This window comes from Coregonus lavaretus (assembly GCF_964263955.1).
Source record: "Coregonus lavaretus genome assembly, contig: HAP1_SCAFFOLD_679, whole genome shotgun sequence".
Classification (NCBI taxonomy): Eukaryota; Metazoa; Chordata; class Actinopteri; order Salmoniformes; family Salmonidae; genus Coregonus; species Coregonus lavaretus.
In genome coordinates this window covers 246290-265717 of record NW_028158491.1, presented here as the reverse complement: position 1 = coordinate 265717, position 19428 = coordinate 246290, and positions in this window count along the sequence as shown.

The following is a 19428-nucleotide window of genomic DNA, read 5'->3' as shown; positions in this document are numbered from 1 at the left end:
GAATAAATATGGCTCCCAATCAGAGATAACGAGCCGACAGCTGACACTCGTTACCTCCGATTGGGAGTCATCGACCAAACCTAGAAATAAACCCCACAGAACTGCAAACATAGAAATACACCCAAATTCCAACATAACCAAACCAAACCCCAACAAAACAAATACACCCTGGCTCAAATATAAAAGTCCCGGAGCCAGAGTGTCACATTACCACTGCTTCAACTTGATGATCATGATACATTACGTTGAAAAGGCGTCTCAAATTGTAGTATATATGTCAGCCTGGAATAAAACCTGTCTGGTCAGGGTGTAAGATGTCAGAAATATATTATTTCAATCGGTTTGCCAAAATCTTTGTCAACACCTTCTTTTCTATGGGGAGCAACGACACGGGCGATAAGACGACATCTCCATGGAATCTATATATTTTTTCAAGATCAGTGCTATAGTAGCCTCATACAGTGTTTACAGGAGTTTGGCATTTTCTTTGGAAAGTTTAAACATTTGCAACAGAAGTGGAGCTAGACTTGCGCAGTACTTCTTATAGAATTCTATTACATACAGTGGGGAAAAAAAGTATTTAGTCAGCCACCAATTGTGCAAGTTCTCCCACTTAAAAAGATGAGAGAGGCCTGTAATTTTCATCATAGGTACACGTCAACTATGACAGACAAATTGAGAATTTTGTTTCCAGAAAATCACATTATAGGATTTTTTATGAATTTATTGTCACACCCTGGTTCGGGGACTCATTATGTTGAACCAGGGTGTGTTCATTCTATGTTTTCGGTTTCTCTGGTGGGTGTTCTAGGTGGTTTATTTTCTATGTTTGCCGGTGTGACTCCCAATCAGAGGCAAACGAGTGTCAGCTGTCGGCTGTTTGTCTCTGATTGGGAGCCATATTTAATCTATCTGTTTTCCTTTCGGGTTGTGGGATTTTGTTCGTGTGTGTGCGTGTTGTACCACAGACGTCACGGTTTCGTTGTTTGTTTTGCTCGTGTGAGCATTTAATAAATATACTATGTTCACTCAACACGCTGCGCTTTGGTCTCCTCCTTCACACGATCGTGACAGAAAATCCCACCTTGACCAGACCAAGCAGCGTGTACAGGAGCTGAAGGGCGATAATTGGAAACAGAGGAGCGAGAAGTGGGCGAGAATGATGGAGGCCTGGTCCACGGGGGGGAGAGACCCCCAGGAAATTTTTAGGGGGGGGCTCACGACGTCGGGGCAGCAGGTGTACGGGTTGGAGGAGTGCAGGAGGTTGGCAGATAGGGCCGCCAGGTTAAGGGGGCCACTGGTCACGAAGGGGAAGGAAGGTGTAGAGGCACGGCCAAGGGTACTGGGGTGTGTTACCAGTCCGGTCCGGCCCGTTCCTGATCCCCGTGTAGGGCCAGGGGTGTGTGTCCTCAGTGCGGTCCTGTCTGTTCCTGTTCCTCGCATGGAGCCTGTGGTGCGCGTCCCCAGCCCAGCCCGGCCTGTTCCGGCCACTCGCACCAAGGATACGGTGCGCGTCGCCAGCCCGACCCGGCCTGTTCCGGCCACTCGCACCAGGGATACGGTGCGCGTCGCCAGCCCGACCCGGCCTGTTCCGGCCACTCGCACCAGGGATACGGTGCGCGTCGCCAGCCCGACCCGGCCTGTTCCGGTCACTCGCACCAGGGATACGGTGCGCGTCGCCAGCCCGACCCGGCCTGTTCCGGCCACTCGCACCAGGGATACGGTGCGCGTCGCCAGCCCGACCCGGCCTGTTCCGGTCACTCGCACCAGGGATACGGTGCGCGTCGCCAGCCCGACCCGGCCTGTTCCGGCCACTCGCACCAGGGATACGGTGCGCGTCGCCAGCCCGACCCGGCCTGTTCCGGCCACTCGCACCAGGGATACGGTGCGCGTCGCCAGCCCGACCCGGCCTGTTCCGGCCACTCGCACCAGGGATACGGTGCGCGTCGCCAGCCCGACCCGGCCTGTTCCGGCCACTCGCACCAGGGATACGGTGCGCGTCGCCAGCCCGACCCGGCCTGTTCCGGCCACTCGCACCAGGGATACGGTGCGCGTCGCCAGCCCAGTCCGGCCCATCCAAGCTTCCCGCACCAAGTCTGTGGTGCGTCTCGTCAGCCCTGTCCGGCTCGTCCCTGCTCTCCGCACCAAGTCAGTGGTGTGCGTCGCCAGCCCATTCCGGTCCATTCCTGCTCCACGCACCAAGCCAGGGGCGCGTGTCGTCAGTCCGGCTCCGGCCAGCGGGGCTAGACAGGACCAGGAGTACTTTGGGGGGTTGGAGAGGAAGTGGGGATCAGGCCCGGAGCCGGAGCCGCCGCCGAGGAAGAATGCCCACCCAGCCCTCCCCTGTTTTGCTCGTATTTAGGCGCGGTCACAGTCCGCGCCTTTAGGGGGGGGTACTGTCACACCCTGGTTCGGGGACTCATTATGTTGAACCAGGGTGTGTTCATTCTATGTTTTCGGTTTCTCTGGTGGGTGTTCTAGGTGGTTTATTTTCTATGTTTGCCGGTGTGACTCCCAATCAGAGGCAAACGAGTGTCAGCTGTCGGCTGTTTGTCTCTGATTGGGAGCCATATTTAATCTATCTGTTTTCCTTTCGGGTTGTGGGATTTTGTTCGTGTGTGTGCGTGTTGTACCACAGACGTCACGGTTTCGTTGTTTGTTTTGCTCGTGTGAGCATTTAATAAATATACTATGTTCACTCAACACGCTGCGCTTTGGTCTCCTCCTTCACACGATCGTGACATTTATTTGCAAATTATGGTGGAAAATAAGTATTTGGTCACCTACAAACAAGCAAGATTTCTGGCTCTCACAGACCTGTAACTTCTTCTTTAAGAGGCTCCTCTGTCCTCCACTCGTTACCTGTATTAATGGCACCTGTTTGAACTTGTTATCAGTATAAAAGACACCTGTCCACAACCTCAAACAGTCACACTCCAAACTCCACTATAGCCAAGACCAAAGAGCTGTCAAAGGACAACAGAAACAAAATTGTAGACCTGCACCAGGCTGGGAAGACTGAATCTGCAATAGGTAAGCAGCTTGGTTTGAAGAAATCAACTGTGGGAGCAATTATTAGGAAATGGAAGACATACAAGACCACGGATAATCTCCCTCGATCTGGGGCTCCATGCAAGATCTCACCCCGTGGGGTCAAAATGATCACAAGAACGGTGAGCAAAAATCCCAGAACCACACGGGGGGACCTAGTGAATGACCTGCAGAGAGCTGGTACCAAAGTAACAAAGCCTACCATCAGTAACACACTACGCCGCCAGGGACTCAAATCCTGCAGTGCCAGACGTGTCCCCCTGCTTAAGCCAGTACATGTCCAGGCCCGTCTGAAGTTTGCTAGAGTGCATTTGGATGATCCAGAAGAGGATTGGGAGAATGTCATATGGTCAGATGAAACCAAAATATAACTTTTTGGTAAAAACTCAACTCGTCGTGTTTGGAGGACAAAGAATGCTGAGTTGCATCCAAAGAACACCATACCTACTGTAAAGCATGGGGGTGGAAACATCATGCTTTGGGGCTGTTTTTCTGCAAAGGGACCAGGACGACTGATCCGTGTAAAGGAAAGAATGAATGGGGCCATGTATCGTGAGATTTTGAGTGAAAACCTCCTTCCATCAGCAAGGGCATTGCAGATGAAACGTGGCTGGGTCTTTCAGCATGACAATGATCCCAAACACACCGCCCGGGCAACGAAGGAGTGGCTTCGTAAGAAGCATTTCAAGGTCCTGGAGTGGCCTAGCCAGTCTCCAGATCTCAACCCCATAGAAAATCTTTGGAGGGAGTTGAAAGTCCGTGTTGCCCAGCGACAGCCCCAAAACATCACTGCTCTAGAGGAGATCTGCATGGAGGAATGGGCCAAAATACCAGCAACAGTGTGTGAAAACCTTGTGAAGACTTACAGAAAACGTTTGACCTGTGTCATTGCCAACAAAGGGTATATAACAAAGTATTGAGAAACTTTTGTTATTGACCAAATACTTATTTTCCACCATAATTTGCAAATAAATTCATTAAAAATCCTACAATGTGATTTTCTGGATTTTCTTTTCTCATTTTGTCTGTCATAGTTGACGTGTACCTATGATGGAAATTACAGGCCTCTCTCATCTTTTTAAGTGGGAGAACTTGCACAATTGGTGGCTGACTAAATACTTTTTTTCCCCCACTGTATCCATCGTGCCTAGGGGCCTTGCTGTTTGGAAATTGTGCTATCACTGCGTTAATCTCCTCTACAGTTATCCCGGCATCGAGTGCAGCAGCTCCCCCTTGTCTAGTTTAGGAAGTTCACAATCAGTGAGAAAGCATTCCATAGTTTGTGGAGCAGTAGCATCGCATTACGATTGATATAGCTCTGAGTAAAACTGCGCAAAGCATTTATTAATTTCCTGCGGATCTGTTACTATTTTACCATTCTTGTCTTTTATTTTATGAATAGCTCTAGATGCATGTACATGCCTTAGCTGTCTTGCTTATAATTTATGTGGTTTGTCACCCAGTTCAAAATAACTTTGTTGTGTTCTTGCAAGTAAAGAGCCCACCCGTTTTGAAAGGATGGTATTGTATTCATATTTCAACTTTGTGATCTTCTCAAGGACTGCATTCGAGGAACTCGTTCTAAATACGTTCTCCTGTTCGCCTAACTCTCTTTCAGTTTCTCTCAGCCTAGTATTGGTGCGTTTCTTCCTCTCCGATGTATATGAAATAATGTGACCTCTAATCACAGCCTTGAGAGATTCCCAAAGGGTAGAGTTGTCAACATCCCCTGTGTCGTTAGCTCCAAGGAAAAAAGCTATCTGCTCCTTCAAATACTAACAAAAAGTATAATCTTTCAATAAGTAAGCGTCTAAGCGCCACGGTCGCCGACCTGCAGACATAATATTATTGTCCAGTTTCAGCACCATGGACAGTGGAGAGTGGTCTGTAATTAGAATCGGGTGATAGGTAACCGACGCAGCTGCTGAAATTAGTCCAACAAAAAATGGTCAATTCTGGAATATGACTTCTGAACTGACAAAAATAAAGAATAATCCCTATCTGTTGGGTGCGTCAGTCTCCAAATATCGACAATGTTAAGGTTTGTCATCAATGTATTTAGACAGACACTGGCATTTGATTGTTCAAGTGACCTTGATAGTTGTTTATCTAAAAGAGGATCTAACGTACAGTTAAAGTCGCCTCAAACAATGGCCTTAAATACCCTTTGAAAACAGAATGGATCATCTGATGATGTCATGGGCCTCTCACTCCACCGGGTTACCACCTTAATTTTCTTCCACTCTGCTCACCACTCTCTCTACTCAGCCTAACTAGCTCCACCTGTCCCTGCTCTGCTCTGCTCTAATTACTCTGCCAGCTGCGCTGCATTACCCACTACCTCTCCCAGTATTTAAGGCCCTGTCTTTCAGCTCTCCGGTGTCAGATCGTCTGCAAAGCTCACACCCGGAACCTGTTTGCTCGCGCTTCTGGCTCACCCTGGTTTTGTGACCCCGGACCTGCCTGTTTTTTGGATACTCTTCTGCCTCAGGAGATCCAGACCTGCTTCTGCCATTACGACTCCTGACTACTCTTCAATCCCGGTAACTCTGACCAGCCTTCTGCCTTGCTACTACGTATTTTGGATTTCCCTTGAACTGTACTGCTGCCTGGTTTCATTCCGCCCTGTTGTGTCTGTGTCTCCCCCCCCCAGGACTTCTGGACCACCCACCACCGGCTTCATAGGACGCATCGCTGCCACTGGGGGGGGCACAGACCCAGCGCATTGGACGGGACCCCTGTTACCCCTGGAGCCTTCATTCACTCCATACTTCCCTTTTCCCCTTAAGTTTAATAAACTTTCTGGTGTGACGCAATTGTGGTCCTCTGGTCGTCTGTCTGAACCGTGACAGTACGATCTGACCATTATGGACTCAGCGCACACTTTCCCCGACATGGAGACCGATGAGCATGAGCAGCAGTTCCAGCAGCAGCAACAACAACTCGCCATGATCATTCAACTCCTCACCAACCTTACCCCAGCCAGTCTGCCCACCAGCCCAGCCCCCGAGTTACCTGCCCCGGTCATTGCAGCCGCTGCTCCGGAACCCAAGATTGGAAACCCCGAGCGGTTCAACGGCGATTCAACCCAGGTCCGGCCATTCCTGACTAGCTGCCGACTTCAGTTCTCCTTGCAGCCAAGGACCTTCGCCACGGAGGGGGCTAGAGTTGGGTATGCCATCACTCACCTGACGGGCCGAGCTCGACTCTGGGGAACAGCAGAGTTCGAACGTCAAACCCCCGCATGTGCAACCTTCGACCTGTTTGCTGAGGAGATGCTGAAGGTGTTTGACCTGGATTCACCCACTGCAGAGGCGTCTCGTGAACTGTTCAGTATTCGACAAGGCAGACGTACAGTCGCAGACCATTCCATCGACTTCCGAACCCTGGCTAGACGAAGTTCTTGGAACACACCATCGTTGGTGGACGCGTTCTTCCATAGTTTGGCTGACTATATCAAGGACGAGTTGGTCTCCCATGAACTGCCTTCCACTCTTGATGAAGCCATCGCACTGACTGTCAGGATCGACAGAAGGATACAGACCCGTCGTCGTGAGAGGGGGCGCCAAGGTCCACCTACTACCGGCATTCGGAGAGATCCGACTGGGCTCCTGTCATCTACTGCCACTCACCCAGGTCAGCTTGATCAGTCTGAGCCTATGGAGATTGGGCGAGCCTCCCTCACTCCTGCAGAGCGCCAGCGCCGCTTCACCTCAAACCTCTGCCTCTATTGTGGAGGTGATGGACATCGTGTGGTAACCTGCCCTTTAAAGGGCCGAAGCTCACCGGGCATAGGGGGAGTCCGGTTGAGTTCAATGACCATCCAGTCCTCCGACCGCAAACCCCTGCTGCAAGTTCACCTCCGCCTCTCTGACTCAACTCACACCCTGGCTGCTCTGGTGGATTCTGGCGCCGAAGCCAACATAATGGACATCAAGCTGGCACGCCAACTGGGACTGGAGAACCTCCGTTTGACACCTCCTATTCCTGCCCGGGCACTGGACGGACACTTACTCGGATCGGTCACTCATGTCACGGCCCCGGTCTCGATGGGTCTGTCCGGAAACCATCAAGAAACTATCCAGTTTCACCTGCTCCCCTCTCCAGGCCAACCCCTCATCCTGGGTTACCCATGGCTCCGCCGGCACAACCCTCAGCTCGACTGGGTGACCGGGGTGATCAGGGAGTGGGGAGAGGACTGCCACCGAACCTGCCTGCTTGCTGCCGCACTACCCCCTCGGCCAGTACCTACTAACTCCGCTCCTGACCTCTCCAATGTCCCAGAATGCTACCATGGTCTCAGAGAGGTGTTTAACAAAGCAAGAGCCACATCTCTGCCCCCTCACCGACCGTACGACTGTGCCATCGACCTCCTCCCTGGAACAGCTCCTCCAAAGGGTCGTCTTTATTCGTTGTCTGCTCCTGAAAGAAAGTCCATGGAGGACTACATCAATGGCTCTCTGTCCGCAGGATTAATCCGTTCATCTTCATCTCCTGCTGGTGCTGGCTTCTTCTTTGTGGGGAAGAAGGACGGATCTCTTCGCCCCTGCATCGACTACAGGGGACTCAACGACATCACAGTGAAAAACCGTTACCCTCTGCCTCTGCTCACCTCTGCTTTTGAGTTGCTCCAGGGAGCCACTGTTTTTACCAAGTTGGATCTCAGAAACGCTTACCACCTAGTGCGGATCCGGGAGGGAGATGAATGGAAAACCGCATTCAATACACCAACAGGCCACTACGAGTATCTGGTTATGCCTTTTGGCCTCACCAATGCTCCTGCTGTGTTCCAGGCTCTAGTGAATGATGTACTGCGGGACATGTTAAACAAGTTTGTCTTCGTTTACCTGGATGACATCTTAATCTACTCCAGAAACCTGTCTGAACACACCCGCCATGTCCAGCAAGTCCTTCATCGTCTTCTGGAGAATTCCCTCTACGCCAAGGCAGAGAAATGTGAGTTTCACGTCAAGACAGTGGCCTTCCTGGGGTACATAGTGGCAGAGGGCAGTATCCAAATGGATCCTGCCAAAGTATCAGCAGTCACTTCATGGCCAGTTCCGGAGAACAGAAAGAAGCTGCAACAGTTTCTGGGGTTTGCTAACTTCTATAGGAAGTTTATCCGGAACTACAGTACCGTTGCTGCCCCTCTCACTGCTCTAACCAGCACCAAGCAACCCTTCACCTGGACCCCAGCAGCCGACAAAGCCTTCAGGACCCTCAAGGTGAGGTTCACCTCCGCTCCCATCCTCCAGATGCCTGATGTGGACCGGCAATTCATTGTGGAGGTGGACGCCTCGGATGTGGGAGTTGGTGCTGTGATTTCTCAGTGGGCTGCGGAGGATAGGAAGCTCCATCCCTGTGCCTTTTTCTCACGTCGGTTGTCCCCCTCTGAGTGCAATTACGACATAGGGAACCGTGAGCTGCTGGCTGTGAAGCTTGCCTTGGAGGAGTGGCGTCACTGGCTGGAGGGGTCCACCATTCCATTTCTCGTTTGGACCGATCATAAGAACTTGGAGTACATCCGCACGGCCAAACGGTTGAACTCCAGGCAGTCCCGCTGGGCCCTGTTCTTCACCAGGTTTAATTTCACTCTGTCATACCGGCCTGGATCACGCAACACCAAGCCAGACGCCCTCTCCCGTCAATTCCAGAAGGATGACACCCCCTCCAAGGACCCTGTGTCGATTCTGCCAAGTCCCTGCATCGTTGCAGCTCTGACCTGGGCTGTTGAGGAACAGGTGCTGGAGGCTCTCCGTAACCAGCCAGGTCCCAGCACTTGCCCAGCTGACCGCCTTTTTGTCCCCGAAGACCTGAGGTCCCAGGTCGTTCAGTGGGGACATGACTCCCGCCTAGCTTGTCACCCTGGCTCCACCCGCACTTACAACCTGCTCGCCCAGAGGTTCTGGTGGCCCTCTCTGAGGAAGGATGTACGGGAATTCGTCCAAGCCTGCCCCATCTGCAACCAACACAAGTCGTCCTGCCAGCCCCCAGCCGGATTGCTGCAGCCCCTGCCTGTGCCCAGACGTCCCTGGTCTCACATCGCCCTTGACTTTGTCACGGGGCTGCCCCCTTCAAGTGGCATGACCGTCATTCTCACCATCGTTGACCGTTTCAGCAAGATGGCACACTTCATTCCCCTCCCCAAGCTCCCAACCGCCAAGGAGACCGCCCAGGTGGTCCTGGAACACGTCTTCCGGATCCACGGACTGCCAAAGGATGTAGTTTCTGACCGTGGTCCACAATTCTCCTCCGCTTTTTGGAAGGAGTTCTGTCACCTGCTGGGAGCCACAGTCAGTCTGACTTCCGGATTCCATCCCCAATCCAATGGGCAGTCAGAGCGGGCTAATCAGGAGCTCGAGAAGGCACTGCGATGCATGACTTCACGCAACCCCCACTCCTGGTCGCAGCAATTGACATGGGTGGAGTACGCACACAATTCTCTGACCTGCTCTGCCATCGGTATGTCCCCTTTCCAATGTGTTTATGGATACCAGCCTCCTCTATTTGCCAGCCAGGAAGAGGAGGTTACTTGCCCATCTGCACTTGCTTTTGCCCGTCGATGTCGCCGCACCTGGTCACAAGCCCGAGCCACACTCCTCAGATCCGTTGCCAGCTACACTACCGGGGCCAACCGTCGGAGAATTCCTGCTCCCACCTACCATGTTGGTCAAAGGGTGTGGTTGTCATCGAAGAACCTGCCACTCAGGGTGGAGTCGCAGAAGCTGGCACCTCGGTTCATTGGCCCATTCCCTATCATAAGAGTGATTAGCCCAACTGCTGTCCGGCTCCAACTGCCTAATTCCCTGAGGGTGCACCCCACTTTCCATGTGTCTAAGATTAAGCCCATCCATGAGAGTCCGCTGGTCCCTGCTGCGCCTGGTCCTCCTCCTCCACGGCTCGTCGATGGTGGTCTGGTTTACACCGTCCGCCGCCTGCTTCGGTCCAGACGGAGGGGTAGGGGTCTCCAGTACCTCATTGACTGGGAGGGCTATGGACCTGAGGAGAGGACCTGGGTGCCAGCTAGTCGGATTGTGGATAGGACTCTCATCACCGCTTTCCACCAACGGCATCCTGATCAACCTGCAATCCGTAGGGGCCGCCCCAGAGGGGTCCCTAACCGTCCGGCCCGCTCGGCTTCCTGTCCTGTGCCTGATCCTGTCTCGGGACCTGTCCCATCTCCCGACCACGGCCCTCCGGCTTCCTCCGAGGATGAGGACGTTCACTCGGACCGTTCGGAGGAGTTCTAGCCCTCCTCCGGCTCCCCTCCTCCCGCCCGGCGTGGTGTTGCTCTTGGGACTTCTGGGGCCGTCCCTTGGGGGGGGGGTTCTGTCATGGGCCTCTCACTCCACCGGGTTACCACCTTAATTTTCTTCCACTCTGCTCACCACTCTCTCTACTCAGCCTAACTAGCTCCACCTGTCCCTGCTCTGCTCTGCTCTAATTACTCTGCCAGCTGCGCTGCATTACCCACTACCTCTCCCAGTATTTAAGGCCCTGTCTTTCAGCTCTCCGGTGTCAGATCGTCTGCAAAGCTCACACCCGGAACCTGTTTGCTCGCGCTTCTGGCTCACCCTGGTTTTGTGACCCCGGACCTGCCTGTTTTTTGGATACTCTTCTGCCTCAGGAGATCCAGACCTGCTTCTGCCATTACGACTCCTGACTACTCTTCAATCCCGGTAACTCTGACCAGCCTTCTGCCTTGCTACTACGTATTTTGGATTTCCCTTGAACTGTACTGCTGCCTGGTTTCATTCCGCCCTGTTGTGTCTGTGTCTCCCCCCCCCAGGACTTCTGGACCACCCACCACCGGCTTCATAGGACGCATCGCTGCCACTGGGGGGGGCACAGACCCAGCGCATTGGACGGGACCCCTGTTACCCCTGGAGCCTTCATTCACTCCATACTTCCCTTTTCCCCTTAAGTTTAATAAACTTTCTGGTGTGACGCAATTGTGGTCCTCTGGTCGTCTGTCTGAACCGTGACAGATGAGAGGTTACATGCAAACACACTCTTTCTTTCTCTTGTTCCCTCTTTCCCCTATGCTAGCTGTCAAATTACATTCTATGAGGAAGACAGAAAACGAGAGAGAGCGCGCGCGAGAGAGAGAGAGAGAGCGAGCGAGAGAGCGAGAGAGAGTACAGCTAAAAAATAAAATAAAAGAGTGGAAGAAAACTAGACTAAAGAAAGTAGAGTCTCTTTAGAGTGCTGAGTTAACCCCAGTGGGCTGTTGTTAAACGTAGGCCCAGACTCTACCTCAGGCTCTGCCTTTCATTTTACACCCCACTCCCTTCTTCTTTCCCTTCCTCTCTCCTGTTCTACACTCCTCCTCCGCTTCGTTCTATCTATCCATCCGGGTACGGATTCAAAGCATCTTCCTTCTCTAATTGAGACAGCCTGAGAGAGTCGGCCAAGAACGAGCGGTTTGCAAACACACACACACACACACACACACACAGGCAGACAGACAGTGACACACAATCACAAGCACATGCACGCACACACGCAAACACACACACATACTATCAATAAACACTGATATACCCTGATAAGAACATAAGACACACACTACCACCCACTTTATGCATGTAGCTACTAGCTACACACACAAACATGCCTTGCATGACAAGTAAGTACAACAACTCTCTGACCTATTACATGGAGTGCAATTTAATGAAGATCAAGCCATCATCATAAGATCAGAGAACAACTTTTCCTCCTGGAGGGAGATTCATACAAAGAGATTACAGAGCTAGAGCTGTAGAGAAAACCTTGAGACAGGGTGCTGGAGGTATTATCACACAAACACACATACAAACATACACACACTGCTGCCATCGGACAAAGGGATTTATAGAGAGAGAGAGAGAGAGAGAGAGAGAGAGAGAGAGAGAGAGAGAGAGAGAGAGAGAGAGAGAGAGAGAGAGGAAATGATGGAGGGAGGAAGGGAGGGAGAAGACAAAATAGTGGTAGAGAGGGGGGATGGAGAAAGGGAGAATTTAGAAGAGTGAGAGTGAGAGAAGAGAGGAGGAAGGCGCTCTAGCCCAGACACCACAGTATATATACAACAGCATTGACCCTCCTCTACAGAAGCCTCTAGCCCAGACACCACAGTATACAGTGCCTTCGGAAAGTATTGAGACCCCTTGACTTTTTCTACATTTTGTTAGGTTACAGCCTTATTCTAAAATGGATTAAATAAAATAAATTATTTAGCAAACTACACACAATACCCCATAATGACAAAGTGAAAACATGTTTTTAGAAATTTCTGCAAATATATTAAATAATAAAAAACAGAAATACCTTATTTACAGAAGTATTCAGACCCTTTGCTATGAGACTCGAAGTTGAGCTCAGATGCATCCTGTTTCCATTGATCATCCTTGAGATGTTTCTACAACTTGATTGGAGTCCACCTGTGGTAAATTCAATTGATTGGACATGATTTGGAAAGGCACACACCGGTCTATATAAGGTCCCACAGTTGACAGTGCATGGCAGAGCAAAGACCAAGCCATGAGGTCGAAGGAATTGTCCGTAGAGCTCCGAAACAGGATTGTGTCGAGGCACAGATCTGGGGAAGGGTACCAAAAAATGTCTGCAGCATTGAAGGTCCCCAAGAACACAGTGGCCTCCATCATTCTTAAATGAAAGAACTTTGGAACCACCAAGACTCTTCCTAGAGCTGGCTGCCCGGCCAAACTGAGCAATCGGGGGAGAAGGGTCTTGGTCAGCGAGGTGACCAAGAATCCGATGGTCACTCTGACAGAGCTTTAGAGTTCCTCTGTGGAGATGGGAGAAACTTCCAGAAGGACAACCATCTCTGCAGCACTCTACCAATCAGGCCTTTATGGTAGAGTGACCAGACAGATGCCACTCCTCAGTAAAAGGCACATGACAGCCCTCTTGGAGTTTGCCAAAAGGCACCTAAAGACTCTCAGACCATTAGAAACAAGATTCGCTGGTCAGATGAAACCAAGATTGAACTCTTTGGCCTGAATGCCAAGCATCACGTCTGGAGGAAACCTGGCATCATCCCTATGGTGAAGCATCGCGGTGGCAGCATCATGCTGTGGGGATGTTTTTCAGCTGCAGGGATTGGAAGACTAGTCAGGATCGATGGAAAGATGAACGGAGCAAAATACAGAGAGATCCTTGATGAAAACCTGCTCCAGAGCTCTCAGGACCTCAGACTGGGGCGAAGGTTCACCTTCCAACAGGACAACGACCATAAGCACACAGCCAAGACAATGCAGGAGTGGCTTCGGGGCAAGTCTCTGAATGTCCTTGAGTAGCCCAGCCAGAGCCCGGACTTGAACCCGATAGAACATCTCTGGACAGACCTGAAAATAGCTGTGCAGCAACACTCCCCATCCAACCTGGCAGCGCTTGAGAGGATCTGCAGAGAAGAATGGGAGAAACTCCCTAAATACAAGTGTGCCAAGCTTGCAGCGTCATACCCAAGAAGACTTGAGGCTGTAATCGCTGCCAATGGTGCTGCAACATAGTACTGAGTAAAGGGTCTGAATACTTAAGTAAATGTGATATTTCAGTTTTTTTTATTTATTATAAATTAGCAAACATTTCTAAAAACCTGTTTTTGCTTTGTCATTATGGGGTATTGTGTGTAGATTGATGAGAGAAAAAAATAATTTAATCAATTTTAGAATAAGGCTGTAACCTAACAAAATGTGGAAAAAGTCAAGGTGTCTGAATACTTTCTGAAGGCACTGTATATACCACAGCATTGACCCTCCTCTACAGAAGCACCTCCTTGACAGGGACATTGACTACAGCCTTTACTCTCTAAATCCTATCTCTGGCATGCAGCTAAGCCACTGACCAGACACAAACCTCCATATTCCTGTGTATGACTGCCTGTTTGTGTGTTAACATGTCTCTCAATCCATCATCTACAACAGTATTTCCCAACCCTGGTCCTCCAGTACCCATTTTTATTCTAACCCTGGACAAGCACACTTGATTCAACATGTCAACTAATCATCAAGCCCTCAATGAGTTGAATGAGGTGTGTTTGTCCAGGGCTACAACTAAACTGGAGGACCAGGGTTGGGAAACATTGATCTACAACATCCCAAATTCATGTGCATTACCAGCATGCTCACAAAAGTGGGTTAACTACATCATATGCACCAGATAAAAACATGCACACATACGCACAAACAGGGTTAAGTGCCTTGCTCAAGGGCACAACATCATAATGTTGTCCTCACTTCTCAGAATTTTAGTTTCTTTACTATTCTTGTGAGGACTTCTGGTACTCACAAGTATAGTAAAACGTGTACACACACACACACACACACACACACACCACATACCACACACACACACACACACACACACACACACACACACACACACACACACACACACACACACACACACACACACACACACACACAGACACACACACAGACACACACACACACACAGACCAGTGCCAATACGAGACAGAGGGACAACTGTGACACAGCATGAGAGCTGGCAGGAGGTTGACAACCAAACATGCCATCAAAACAACAACAACACCACCACCTTAATTAAACCTCCACCTAACGCCATGACAACACAGAGAGAGAGGGGGATGAAACCAGGTCCACGGTGAGAGACAGAAATAAAGAGAGAGAGAAGGATTCAGAGAGCTTTGCGGTTAATGCTATCACTACACAGAGAGACAGGGGGTGACACTAGAAAAAACAGAGACGAGAGAGAGAGAATAACAGACCGATAAACAGAGAGAGAAACAGAGAGAGAAAGGGGGATGACACCAGGTCTACAGTAGAAGAGAGATAAACAGAGAAGCTCTGCCGTTACCTTTTCGTGCGTCGAAACATGTTGCTACTGGATGCGCTGCGAGGCGCTGCTTTGGCAAACCCACAGGAGACCAGCTGAGCCAGAGCCCACACAGACAGACAGACAGACACGCAGGCAGTCAAGAGGCTGAATACACACTCCACAGCACCAGCATGGCAGCCTGACGGGGAGTGTGTGTGTGTCAGAGAGCGAGAGAAACGGAGAAAGAGAGAGGGTGGAGAGGAAATGTCAGCAGAGCTACAGACAGCGAAAGAGAGAGAGAGCGATAGAGCGAACGAGAGAGGGAGAGTGAGAGAGAGAGGAGGAGAGAAAAAGAGGGAGGGAACAGACTGCCTTGCTTCCCTCTCAGAAAGAGGGAGGATTCTGGGGCTGCTCTCAAGGGCAGGGAGTGTAGAGCGATGGAGAGAGAGAGAGAGAGAGAGAGAGAGAGAGAGAGGGGAGGGGAGGGGGGAGATATAGAGAGTAATAACAGCAGGGATGTGTGTGAGTGTGAAAGCTATCTGAGGGAGGAGAGCAGAGAGCAGTGGACTGTGGACTAATGTAAATGTAAATGACAAGACAGAGGAAGAGAGAGGGGGGGAGAGAGAGAGCGAGAGGGAGGGAGGGAGGATGAGGTGACAGCTTGGTGTGTGTGTGTGTGTGTGTGTGTGTGTGTGTGTGTGTGTGTGTGTGTGTGTGTGTGTGTGTGTGTGTGTGTGTGTGTGTGTGTGTGTGTGTGTGTGTGTGTGCGTGCATGACGACAGCAGCACAGGGGGGTATGGCTACCAAAACAGAGACTGGTACTTATTGGAAAGCTTGAAACAGCAAGTGCAGTAGGAATCGCATAACAACAGCAATAGGATATGTCATTTTGTACCCCGCCCCCCCCTCTCCTACCCCTCTCATCTCTTGCTCTCTCTCCTCCCTCCCTCCCTCTCTCTCCCTCTCCAACAAACAACCACCCTGCCGTTTCATAAAATCCTTCCTTTTCTCCAACAAATGTATGATGATCTGTGACATCATACATTTGCACTAGATATTGCAGGAAGGAGCATTAAGTGCAACAACACCACACACACTGCCAAGGGAAAACGTCATCATGAGGACACACACACACAAGCGCACAGACACACCGACACACACACTCAACAAAATAATTTAACTAATCCGACAGTCCAATTGCAATACTACACATACACACACACACACTGTCAAGGGAGAATGTCATCATGGAGCGCTAAGATAGCACAGAGAGCACAAAATAATTCAACAAATCTTATTCACCTAGCAAGTGCAATGCTACTAAATGCTGACCAGGACTGACAGTTGCACAGCACTGATGATGGGACTAATTAAATAATAGATGTCCCTCTAATGTAGACTAGGGCTGCATCCCAAACGGCACCCTATGGGCCCTTGTCAAAAGTAGTGCACTATGTAGGGAATAGGGTGCCATTTGGGACGCAACCTAGTAGGGAGTCTGAGCTGAGAGACGAGGCTGTGGCTGAAATATACAAGACAGGGAGACAGCACTAGTGCATATCAGTGAAGGGAGGGGCTACGATGGTTAATATGGTTGCAAAATGCAGGTAACTTTCCAAAAATCCCCAGGTTTTCCAGAAATCCCAGAATCACGAAGGAATAAGCAGGTAATACGGAACCTCAAACCAGGATTTCTGGAATTTTAGGAAAGTTAATGGAATTTTGCAATACTAATGATGACTAATGTACAAGTATGCATGTATCTGTATTGCTTTGCTGACATGGTAGTTTGGGGAGACACAGTGAGCAAAGATACAGAGAGACAGAAGGAGGAGTCTGATCTTACAGAGAGAGAGAGAGAGAGAGAGAGAGAGAGAGAGAGAGAAAGTGAGAGAAAGTGAGAGAGAGCGAGAGAGGGAGAGAGATACTGGGAGAGCGACAGAGGAGTTCCTAGCTCCACCTATGTTCAGTGTCCTGTTGTGACATCTGCTGCCCTGAGGTAAAGGTCAGAGGTCATGGACAACACCCCGAGGAAGTGACCTGACATGGTGGGGAGGGTCACCGATCACCATGACGATAAAAACCATATTGTGAGTCACTGGTCACTTAAACATAGCCTAAATACCACACTGATAGTGACTCAGTCACTGGCCACTCAAACCCTTGTCCAAATGTCACACACACAGATAAACACCAGACATGTCAACGACACACAAACACACACACACACACACAACAAATACCTCAGCTTTTTGAAACGCCTAACACCTCCAGACAGCCTCCGTGCCCAGAGGCAGAACAGGAAATACTGCAGACTGCAGAGCATGCAAAATCAAACAAAATGTAAATGAAATGCTTTTTGAAAAACGCCTCTGCAAATGCTTTATATTCATCCCGTATTCATATTATATTCATTTCACCCATACAATAATTGGTACCTTCTATGCTACAATGGTAATTTTACAGTAAATGTGATGTATTGAGAAAAATCTATGTGGCTAACATACACAGCATAGCACAGCAGCTAGCTAGGCCTACATGCCACAGCGCCATGGTAGCCAGTAGCCACAGATTCAAACCCAGAGAAAAGCGCTTTTAGCACTTACCAGCTACACTACTCTAAATCCATCTATAAAAGGTGAGGATATTTAAAACCTACCTTAGCCTAGTTTAGATATAGTAGTATTGTGCAAAAGAAAACAGTTTAGTCATACTGACTCAGCTAATAGACAGAGGACTTTCTAACACTCAAATCTTCATTCATTTCTGTTTTGAATACAATATTTAATGACTGTTTAGTCGCTGTGTGTAGGTGTACTACTGATATACAAGCATTTTCCTCCTCACTTCAATTAGTGAAAGAGACACACCATGAGGGAAGGGAGAGCCACAGATAGGGAGCGAGAGAGAGAGAGAGAGAGAGAGAGAGAGAGAGAGAGAGAGAGAGAGAGAGATGAGTCAGAAAAGGGAACGCTTCAGCACCATAGAGAGAGAACGATTGAGAGAAAGAGAAAGGAGGAAAGCCCGGAGTGAGGGAGAGGAAAGCCCGGAGTGAGGGAGAGGAAAGCCTGGAGTGAGGGAGAGGAAAGCCTGGAGTGAGGGAGAGGAAAGCCTGGAGTGAGTGAAAGTGCTGCAGCACCATGGACAGCACCACACACAAACTCTCACAAATTCAAGCTACATATCACTACGATCCCTAGTGTGTGTGTGTGTGTGTGTGTGTGTGTGTGTGCATCCTTTCAAAGCCCCCATTTCTCACATGCTGACAACTTCTAACCCCTCTCTCCAGAAACATGTGAAGTGTGAAGAGACTTCCTACAGTGCTTCTATTTCAGAGCTCAACTGTGCATGAGATTGTCAGTGTGTCGGGTTTACAAGAAAAAAAAACAGAAAAGTTTTGTGGGGTAAAAAGCTTCACGGGGCAAAACCTATTTCTATCCAGTGAACTGATGTTAGAAGATTGTGTGTACAGACACATTCATGTGGAGGCAAATAAAAGAAACCCCAAACTTGGACTCACCTGAGCGTCAGATTAGATTTACAGAAACAAATATCCACGGGTAAAGAGGTTCGCAGGGGCTAAAATATGTTCCCATTTAAAGAGTACTTCTGCTTTTCCATGTTTCTCCCAAACATCACACACATACACATACACACCAAGGCACTACCCAACGAACCCAAAACGTCACCTGCTACTTTTCCGGGGCAGAGGCAGATCCTTCTGGAGAAAAAGAGAGAGGGAGAGAGAAAGAGGAGAGGGGACACAAATAAAATATCAGATAAGTGTTTTAGATACGGATACATGTACACTCTTAGATAAAAGGGTTCCAAAAGGGTTCTTCGGCTGTCCCAATAGGAGAACCGTTTTTGGTTCCAGGTAGAACCCTTTTTTTCTTAGTGTATAGTGTACTTTGTACAGTATATAGACAATTAACCCTTTAGTTTAGGGGCCATTGGGGCACTATACTGTTAAAAGAGGGGCCTCACCCCAACAACCTCTTGCCATATCTGTAACTTCAAACACTTCATGCTCTAAATCCAGCTTCCCCAACCCTTCGCTGATGACATATTACATTATTATTATTACCCATTTTTTACATTTACATTTTAGTCATTTAGCAGACGCTCTTATCCAGAGCGACTTACAGTTAGTGAATACATATTTTTTTTTTTTATACTGGCCCCCCGTGGGAATCGAACCCACAACCCTGGCGTTGCAAACACCATGCTCTATCCACTGAGCTACATCCCTGCCGGCCATTCCCTCCCCTACCCTACCCTGGACGACGCTGGACCAATTGTGCGCCGCCCATGAGTCTCCCGGTCGCGGCCAGCTGCGACAGAGCCTGGATTCGAACCAGGATCTCTAGTGGCACAGTTAGCACTGCGATGCAGTGCCTTAGACCACTGCCCCACTCAGGAGTGACTGGCTCCACTCACAGGCTGAGTGGAGCCAGTCAGATCCAAAATGGTCGCCCTGTTTACAACATTGGGGACAGAGAAGCAGGAAACTAACGTGATTACGATCCATTGGGATTGATCTGAGAGAGAAACACTCTCCTATAGTCTCCATGTTGT